This window comes from Triticum dicoccoides, chromosome 4B, assembly GCF_002162155.2.
Source record: "Triticum dicoccoides isolate Atlit2015 ecotype Zavitan chromosome 4B, WEW_v2.0, whole genome shotgun sequence".
Lineage (NCBI taxonomy): Eukaryota > Viridiplantae > Streptophyta > Magnoliopsida > Poales > Poaceae > Triticum > Triticum dicoccoides.
Genome location: NC_041387.1, coordinates 409,695,114 through 409,704,512, shown reverse-complemented (window position 1 = coordinate 409,704,512; position 9,399 = coordinate 409,695,114).

Sequence of the window (9,399 nt, the reverse complement as noted above, 5' to 3'; positions counted from 1 at the left end):
GAACGAGCTCGGCCGTGCCAAGAAGCAGCTCGAGGATAAGGAAGGTGAGTAACACCTTATTAAAATTGTACCTTACAGAAAAGGATTTGGTTGCAAGAAGGATGACAAGGATAACATGGGTATTGCAGGGGCCACGAACGAGGTGGCGACCCTGAAGGAGGCGGTGTCCGCGGCCGAACGTAATGCGGCCACGGAGCACACCGAGTGAGAGAAGCAGGAGGCGCGGGTGGCGGAGGTACAGCAAGAGCTCCAGGCTCTCGTGGAAAAACATGAGAGTTTGGAGCGTGACTCGAAGACTCGGGAGTCCGAGCTTGCAACGGCTCTTGAGAGTGCCAGAGCCGCTAAGGCCAAAGCCTACAAGGCCCTCCAGGAAATCGAGGCATTGAAGAAAATAGCGGCGGGTAAGACATTTTTCATGCAAAGTAAGCATGTGAGTGTGAATTACCTATCACTTACCCGAATTCGGAGCTCTCCAGGAGCGTTCGCAGATCTGCCCCACAGCGTGTCCGATGCTGCCGCTTTCTATAGGGCCGAGGAGGGGAGCTCGACGGAGAAGGTCTACTGGTCTCAGTATGCTGAGTCCGGACATCCGGTGCCCCTTAGCGACCAGCTGAAGTAGCTGGTCGAGCTCCACAAGATGGCCGAACAGGCCATGAAGGGCCTCATAGTTCGGCTGTGGCCTAAGGAGGCCATGCCTGGGAGCTACTTCGGCCTGGTGCGGCGGCTGGTGGGTGTGTGTCCATGGGTTGAAGTCATCAAGCACTCCGCATGCATTGAAGGTGCCCGTCGGGCCCTTGCCCGCGCAAAGGTGCAATGGGGCAAGATGGATGCTGAGAAGCTTGTGACGGACGCGCCACCGCCAGGCAAGGAGTATCGCACGCCCGAGATGTATTATAAGAGTGTCATGAAGGGTGCCCGCATTATTGCGGGTGAGTGCTCCAAAGATGTAATATTTGAGTAGACTCGCATTTTGTTATCCTGTGCGCTGAAAACTTTGTTCATATGCGCTAAGCAACGCTTGTTAATTTAAAATATTACCTTCTGTGTGGCCGTTTATCAAATCTGAGAGATGGCAAGTCGTCGGCTTCAGCCCCCATGCCACGAGTGCTAGGGTGTTCGGGATAAATTTGAGCACTCTTGTTCCCATTTTTGGGTCCATCTAGGGAGGCGCTCAACACAACGAACAAGGCAACTGGACTTATAGTGCTTTAACACTCTCACTTAGCCATAGAATTCTATAATTTTAAATTTCGGCGAAGCCCCTAGTGTTCGGAAGGCCGAATTTGGGGCGCTATCCACGCCTGGGCCGGACAAAGCCGGTTCCTCGCTCTAAGCGGCATAAGTCTTTAGGGACTCGAAAAAACCTCTCGAACAGCGACCGGCTCTCGCCTCATCATGACGGTCAGTTTTAGCTTTCTCCACTGAGGCGCTCGCCCAGCTCCACTGGGGCGCAATCGCAGTGGTTCTCCCAGTGCTACCTTAGCCGATACAACGGAACATAAGGTACCAAAACATGGGAGTCGGGCAAACCCAACTATTGACCCAAGACATGATTCGGAGCCGATGCATATAATGCTATAAGTTCGTGGTGCCGCACTTGTGGAAGTGTTCGGACTTATCACGCCATGATGCGGGAAGCATAAGCCCCTGGTGTATTTAGCCGTACAAAAGTGTACGGATGCAACATGTCATATATGTATAAGAAAGAAATGCAATTATAAGCAAAAAGGTGCTGCATTGTTTATTCAAGAAATACTGCTGTGAATGCAGAACGATACAAATGGTGCGATAAGCAAGGGATGGGACTATTAAACATGTCCCCCTCCAGGGGTAGGCTGCAGAATGGTGTATTAAACAGTTTTAATGCTCGTAATGGAGACCACCTGGATATTCGTCGTAGCCTTTCTCCTTCCCTGGCTATTGTATCGTGAGTTCGACGGGTCTACTGCCGGACAGGGCCTCTGATGAACGGAGTCCTGTGGGTAAAAAAAAGAGAGAGAAAAAAGAACGACACACTTGAGAGCCCCTGGTGTGGTTAAGCCGCATTCTGGGCCTATCGTGGTCGTGCCACTCCCCCTATGCCCATGGTATCTCCAGAGCGTAATGATGTACGCGAAGGACCTGTCTTGAAATTTTGCAGGGGCTGGGGTTGGGGCCGCATTGCTACGCGTGCTCGGAACGTGCCAGGTGGTCTTGTTGTAGGTTACTCCGGGCGCGTTTAGCCGTGTCCGGTCGCTTAGCGGCCGGACTCGAGAATTGCCTTAAGAGGCTGCACTGTACTTCTACCGCGAGAGCCGCTGTATGTTCCTCCGTTCGAAGAGAGTGTTCAGTGTTTCCGTTGACCATGATGACTCCTCAAGGGCCTGGCATCTTGAGCTTGAGGTATGCGTAGTGCGGCACCGCGTTGAACTTTGCAAACGCGGTACGTCCGAGCAGAGCATGATAGCCGCTGCGGAATGGAACTATGTCGAAGATTAACTCCTCGCTTCGGAAGTTATCCGGGGATCCGAAGACCACTTCCAGTGTAACTGAGCCTGTACAATTGGCCTCTACACCTGGTATGACGCCTTTAAAGGTCGTCTTTGTAGGTTTAATCCTTGAGGGGTCTATGCCCATTTTGCGCACTGTATCCTGATAAAGCAGGTTCAGGCTGCTGCCACCGTCCATCAGGACTCTGGTGAGGTGAAATCCATCGACGATTGGGTCTAAAACCAATGCGGCGAATCCGTCGTGGCGGATGCTGGTGGGGTGGTCCCTTCGATCGAAAGTGATCGGGCAGGAAGACCATGGATTGAACTTCGGGGCGACTGGCTCCATCGCGTATACATCCCTGAGTGCACGCTTCCGCCCCCTTTTGGGTATGTGGGTTGTGTATATCATGTTCACCGTCCGCACTTGTGGGGGGAAACCCTTCTGTCCTCTATTGTTCGGCGGTCGGGTCTCTTCCTCGTCATCGCTATGCAGCCCCTTGTCATTGTTTTCGGCAATTAACTTGCCTGCCTGCTTGAATACCCAACAGACCCTATTGGTGTGGTTAGCTGGCTTTTCGGGGGTGCCGTGTATCTGGCACGAGCGGTCGAGTATTCGGCCCAAATTGGACGGACCCGGAGTATTTCTTTTGAATGGCTTTTTCCGCTGACCGGGTTTGGAGCCTCTGAATCCGGCATTGACTGCCGTATCCTCACTATTGTCGTCGTTAATGCGGCGTTTGCTTTTGTTGTGACGCGACCTGCCATTGCGGTCCTTGATATCCGGACTGCCAGAATTTTTGCTGATGTTGTTGTTGCGGGCTAGCCAGCTGTCCTCACCCGCGCAGAAGCGGGTCATGAGTGATGTGAGGGATGCCATGGATTTTGGCTTTTCTTGTCCTAGGTGCCTGGCAAGCCACTCGTCGCGGATGTTATGTTTGAAGGCCGCGAGGGCCTCCGCATCTGGACAGTCGACGATTTGATTTTTCTTAGTTAGGAACCGTGTCCAGAATTCTCTGGCCGATTCGTCTGGCTGCTGAATTATATGGCTTAGGTCGTCAGCGTCTGGTGGTCGCACATACGTGCCTTGGAAGTTATCGAGGAATGCGGCTTCCAGGTCTTCCCAACTCCCAATTGACTCTGCTGGCAAGCTGTTAAGCCAATGTCGGGCTGGTCCTTTAAGCTTGAGTGGGAGGTATTTGATGGCGTGGAGATCATCACCGCGGGTCATGTGGATATGAAGGAGATAGTCCTCGATCCAAACCGCGGGGTCTGTTGTGCCATCATAAGATTCAATGTTCACGGGTTTAAACCCTTCGGGGATTTGATGATCCATTACTTCATCTGTGAAGCATAGTGGGTGTGCGGCGCCTCTGTATTGGGCGATATCACGACGAAGTTCAAGAGAGCTTTGTCTACTGTGTTCGGCCCGGCCGGACTTACTGTGTCCGGCGCGACGGTTGTCGTCACGTATCATGGGGCGCCCACGCAATCCATAGATCGATCTTGATTGTCTTGCCTTATCCTCCAATATATCTCGCAAGTCCAGAGCGTTCCCCTGTGGCCTTGTGCTTCTCGAGCACTGCCGGGGTACGGTTCTAGTGGAGGGCCTAGAGGCCTCTCTGTCGCGGCCACGGGGTGGTCGGTCAGCCGTATTGTCTGCTGGTGATGCAGGTTCATATGCCTCCTCCTCTAATCGGGGGAGCAACTTGCGTTTAGGGTAGCTTTTGGAGGGGCGTTCGAGCTCATGCTCTTCGGCCGCAAGAACTTCAGTCCATCTGTCGGCTAGCAGATCTTGATCAGCTCTAAGCTGCTGCTGCTTTTTCTTGAGGTTGTTTGCCGTGGCCATAAGCCTGCGTTTAAAACGCTCTTGTTTGACGGGATCCTCAGGCACGACGAATTCGTCGTCGTCGAGGCTTGCCTCGTCTCCGGAGGCAGGCATGTAATCATCTACCTCTTCTTCTGCCGCTCTCTCATGAAAGCACCAATGTCGGTGTCAAAACCGGCGGATCTCGGGTAGGGGGTCCCGAACTGTGCGTCTAGGCGGATGGTAACAGGAGACAAGGGACACGATGTTTTACCCAGGTTCGGGCCCTCTTGATGGAGGTAAAACCCTACGTCCTGCTTGATTGATATTGATGATGTGGGTATTACAAGAGTAGATCTACCACGAGATCAAGAGTAGATCTACAATGAGATATCACAAGCTTTCTTGGATAAATATATCCCACTACACAAGCAGTCCGCAATTCGAGATGAGATCTTCAATTTCGTTCAGCGTGAAGGCGAGAGTGTCACATCCCTAGCTTCTGGCAATGCACTAGTGCTAGTCTTTGGTGATGCATCATGTTTACTTTTATAGAAAATTGAAATGGGGATTGTCCTAACCCTAGCATTAAAGGAATTCACTAGGTTCACCTAAAATATTTTCCGAAAGTCCAAATGGCTTTCAAAAATGTTTATAATTTATGGGAAATACTGTAAACAGTAGAGGTGATGCACATTTTTCCATGACATATTTGGGCTCTGAATTAAATCATATAGTATTTGCATTTGGGCATTTAAATGCTATTAAATATTTTAAATGCTCAAATAATCATAAACTAAAATGTTTGCTGTTGGTTATATTCCAAATAGTGGCATTGAGAAGTTTTATGATTGTTGGATCTGTCTAGGTATTTTTTAATAAAGCCCTAAAGACTACATAATAATAGAAAATAGAATTGAAGAAAGGAGAGAGAAGGACTTACCTGGAAGCCCAGCCAGCCCACCACTATAGCAGCCCAGCCGGGCAAAGCCAGCCCGGCCCACCAGGGGCAGCACTGTCTTCTTCCTCTTACCAGGAGGAGAAGCAGCTGCGTGCCCGGCGCGCAGGCGAGCCGCGCCAGCTCTTCCCTGCCTTCCTGGTCTCCCCGATCTTCTGGACGATGCCACGCACCCCCCTGGCCCCCTCTCACTCTCTCCCGTGCCTCTCCCCTCCTCTGCTCTCTCTCCCTCCCGCGCCCGAGCGCAACCATCGCCGCCATCCGCTGCCACTACGGCCACAGCCACCCCCGAGCCCCTCTGACGCCTCCCCAGGCTCCAACACGACATCGTCGCCCTCTCCACCGACCCACATGACGCCGGACACCTTGGAGCACCGCCATTGGCTCCGTCCCCTTCCTCGGGCCGCCGAGATCATCATCGCCATTCCGTCACCTCCAAGCCTCCTCCGAGCACGCCGACCGTCCCAACGTCTCCGCGGTGAGCTCACGGACCGAATCCCCCTCTTCCCCGCCTCGATTTCTTGCTGTAGCCGTCACCCCCTTGAAGACCGAACCGCGCCGCCGCACGAGCTCGTCGCTGGCCACATTTCGGTGACCATTTGGTCCCGTGCATGTGCCCGTTGCACTCACAGCGCCGCGTAGAGCCTCTTCAGCCTGCTACTTGCTCGAACGCAGGCCGTAGCACCAAAACCGCGAGCACCCGAGCTCCGACCGCCGCCCAACTCACCATCGCTGCCGCTACAGGCCACCCCAGCTCCATTTGCTGCCACCAGTGGATGCGCCACTCCTCCAGCTCCGCGTAGAGCCAAACCCCGTCGCAAACCACCGTCTGTGGCGCCATCCCGAGCAACTCCGGCGAGGTCCCGCCGTCGGCGTGGTCGCCGGCGCCACTTGCTGACGTGGCTGGCTTAATTAGCCACTAATTACCGCCACGTGCCACTGACACTAGGCCCCACACACTTAACTAACCACAGTTTAATTCCTGTTTAGATTAAATTAACCACGGTGGCCCCACGCGTCAGTTTTGACCATGCTGACGTGGTCGTTGACTTGGCCCACACGGCAGCGACCGTAGACAGCACTGTGACACTGACCAATGGGACCCACTAGTCAGATTTGACCTGGACCGGCCCCGTTGACCAGCTGAGGTCATAGTGACGTAGTGCTGACGCCATAACTCATTTTCTGGATTAATTTTAATTCAGGAAATTCCAGAAAATGGTATAAACTTCTAAAATTCATATAAATTCAACCGTAACTCTAAATGAAATAATTTATATATGAAAAATGATCAGAAAAATTCAATCTATCCATTTGTACTGTTTTCATGCATGTTAGAACAACTTATGACTACTGTTTAGGACAATTCAATTAAATGGCATTTAAGAAATCACATATGGAGTTTGGATTTGAACTTAGGGTTCAAACCAACTTCATTTAACTTTGTTGCTAGCTGCATTAGCTCAAAACACCAGCATGTTGCCATGTCATGATCATGCATCATAATGTGCATTGCATTGATTGTGTTTCTTCTCTGTTGCCGGTAATTGTTCCCTCTCGATAGACGTGGTTCCGACGATGAGTTCGATGACACCGATGAAGAACTATACTATCTTCAGAAGTGCCAGGCAAGCAAAACCCCCTTGTTCATTCCGATACAATCCTACTCTCTCGCTCCTGCTCTCTTTTACTACATTAGGACAACACCGATTCATCTGTTACTTGCTGCGGTAGCTGAACCCCTTTATCCTTTGCATGACCTGTCATTGCCACAGTAAATAGATGAAACCCACTAGCATGAGTAGGAGTTGTTTGAGCCCGGTTGTGCCTACTCATTCATGCTTGTTTGTCATGCCTGCTACTGCTTAGAGTTGAGTCAGGTTTGATTCATCGGGGATGAATCAGAGGCGTGTGAACATGCCCTACTATGTGTGAGCTAAGTGTGTGAACACGATTTGGTAAAGGTAGCGGTGAGAGGCCATGTAGGAGTACATGGTGGGTTGTCTCATTGTAGCCGTCCTCAGGAACTGACTTCTGTGTTTGTGATCCATGAACAACTACTACCACACATTGGGATCCTTAATTGACTCTCTTGACTTATTAATCAACATGATCTCTGTCCAAGAGTTGCAACTAGTTTCTGGTGTTTGTAGGTAGTGTTAGTAGTCTACCAAGTGGCACCCGGTACAGGTGGGCTTGGCACAGACTAGGCACAGTGGCATGGTGTACCAAGTGGCACCCGGATGGTGGGCTTGGGAACCCTGCTCACATCGTTTGGGGCCGTGAGCGAAACCCCGGCCGGATCTCCTTGCGGATGGAACCCGAATAGGCGATAAACCTGGGCGAGAGACTTGTGTGGTTAGTCAGGTCGTGGCCGACACCCTCCTTGGGCTTCCACTTGAAGGTTGCCGAGTACATGTCGTGTAAACGGCGGTAAGTGGTGAGAGCGTGTGTGCAGAAGTACACCCCTGCAGGGTTAATATCATCTATTCGAATAGCCGTGTCCGCGGTAAAGGACTTCTGGGTTGCCTATACAGTTCATAGACAAGTGAAAGTGGATACTCTAAAATACGCAAGATAAGCGTGAGTGCTATGGATGGCGTTCTCGTAGGAAGACGGGAGCGGATCCATAGTGGTGTATTGATATGGTGAATATGTGGACTCGTGTGCGCCACCTCAAAAGAGTTACTTGCAGTCGTAGTTCAGGATAGCCACCGAGTCAAAGCTGGCTTGCTGCAGTTAAACCCCACCATCCCCTTGTTGATAATGATGCATATGTAGTTAGATCTGATGTAAGTCTTGCTGGGTACATTTGTACTCACGTTGCTTAATTTATGTTTTTGCAGAGAGACTTCAGTCTCGCTAGTACTTCCACGTGGACTTCGACGTTTAGCTTGTTACCTCAGCTACGATCTTGTGCCCTCGGCAGGATCTGATAGACAGTCAGGCTTCTCAGCCTTTTTCTTTTGTAGATGTCTGTACTCAGACATGTTAAACTTCCGTTTGTGCTTGACTTGTTTGCTCTGAATGTTGAGTCATGAGACTCATGCTTGTAATATCTCGCTCCTCGGAGCCTATTGAATAAAATACTTGAGTTGTAGAGTCATGTTGTGATGCCATGTTGTATTTGCACATATCGAGCATATTGTGTGCATGTTTTGAAATGCTTGGTATGTGTGGGATCTGACTATCTAGTTGTTTATCCTTGGTAGCCTCTCTTACCGGGAAATCTCTCCTAGTGCTTCCACTGAGCCTTGGTAGCTTTCTACTGCTCCGAAACACTTAGGCTGGCCGGCATGTGACCTTCTTCGTTCCTGTGTCTGTCCCTTCGGGGAAATGTCATGCGGTGTCTACCGGAGTCCTGTTAGCCTGCTACAGCCCGGTTTATCGGAGTCCTGCTAGCCCAGTTGCTACAGCCTGGATTCACTCGCTGATGACCGACACGTTCGTTGCTGGGTCATGTATGCCTGTCCTTGTAAGTTAGTGCCACTTTGGGTTCACGACTAGCCATGTCAGCCTGGGTTCTTTGTCATATGGATGCTAGCGGCACTATCATATACGTGAGCCAAAAGGCGCAAACGGTCCCGGGCCAGGTAAGGTGGCACCCGTGGGAATACCGTGCGTGAGGTCGCAAAGTGATATGATGTGTTACATGCTAGATCGGTGTGACTTAGGATTGGGGTCCTGACAGAGAGCATGAATGATGCTTGGGAGAGATACAAAGCCTTATTCAGGAGATGTCCTAATCATGGGCTCGAGAGATGGTTAGAGTTGCAGATATTCTATAGAGGATTGACTTCGAACACTCGAGCTTATGTCGATATGGCAGCGGGTGGAGCTATTACAAACAAGACACTTGATGAAGCTTTTCTGCTAATTGAGAGCATAGCTTTCCAGCAACTTCAGTGGTACAATAAGAAGCCCATGTCTGATTCATTGGTTTGCTTGCAACAAATCACTACACCTCAGCCACCAATTCTTACACAGAACCCTGAACCTCTATCTTAGTGTGACAAGATCGAGCTTGCATGGATTATCTTTGACGATGATGACACCATTCTAGTTGACACACACGCTACAGATCATATGGATACTAGTGTTGGAGATTCGGTTTTGCATTGTGATGATTCTTCCATGGATGAGCCAGAGCTGCAGTTAGTTGTTTT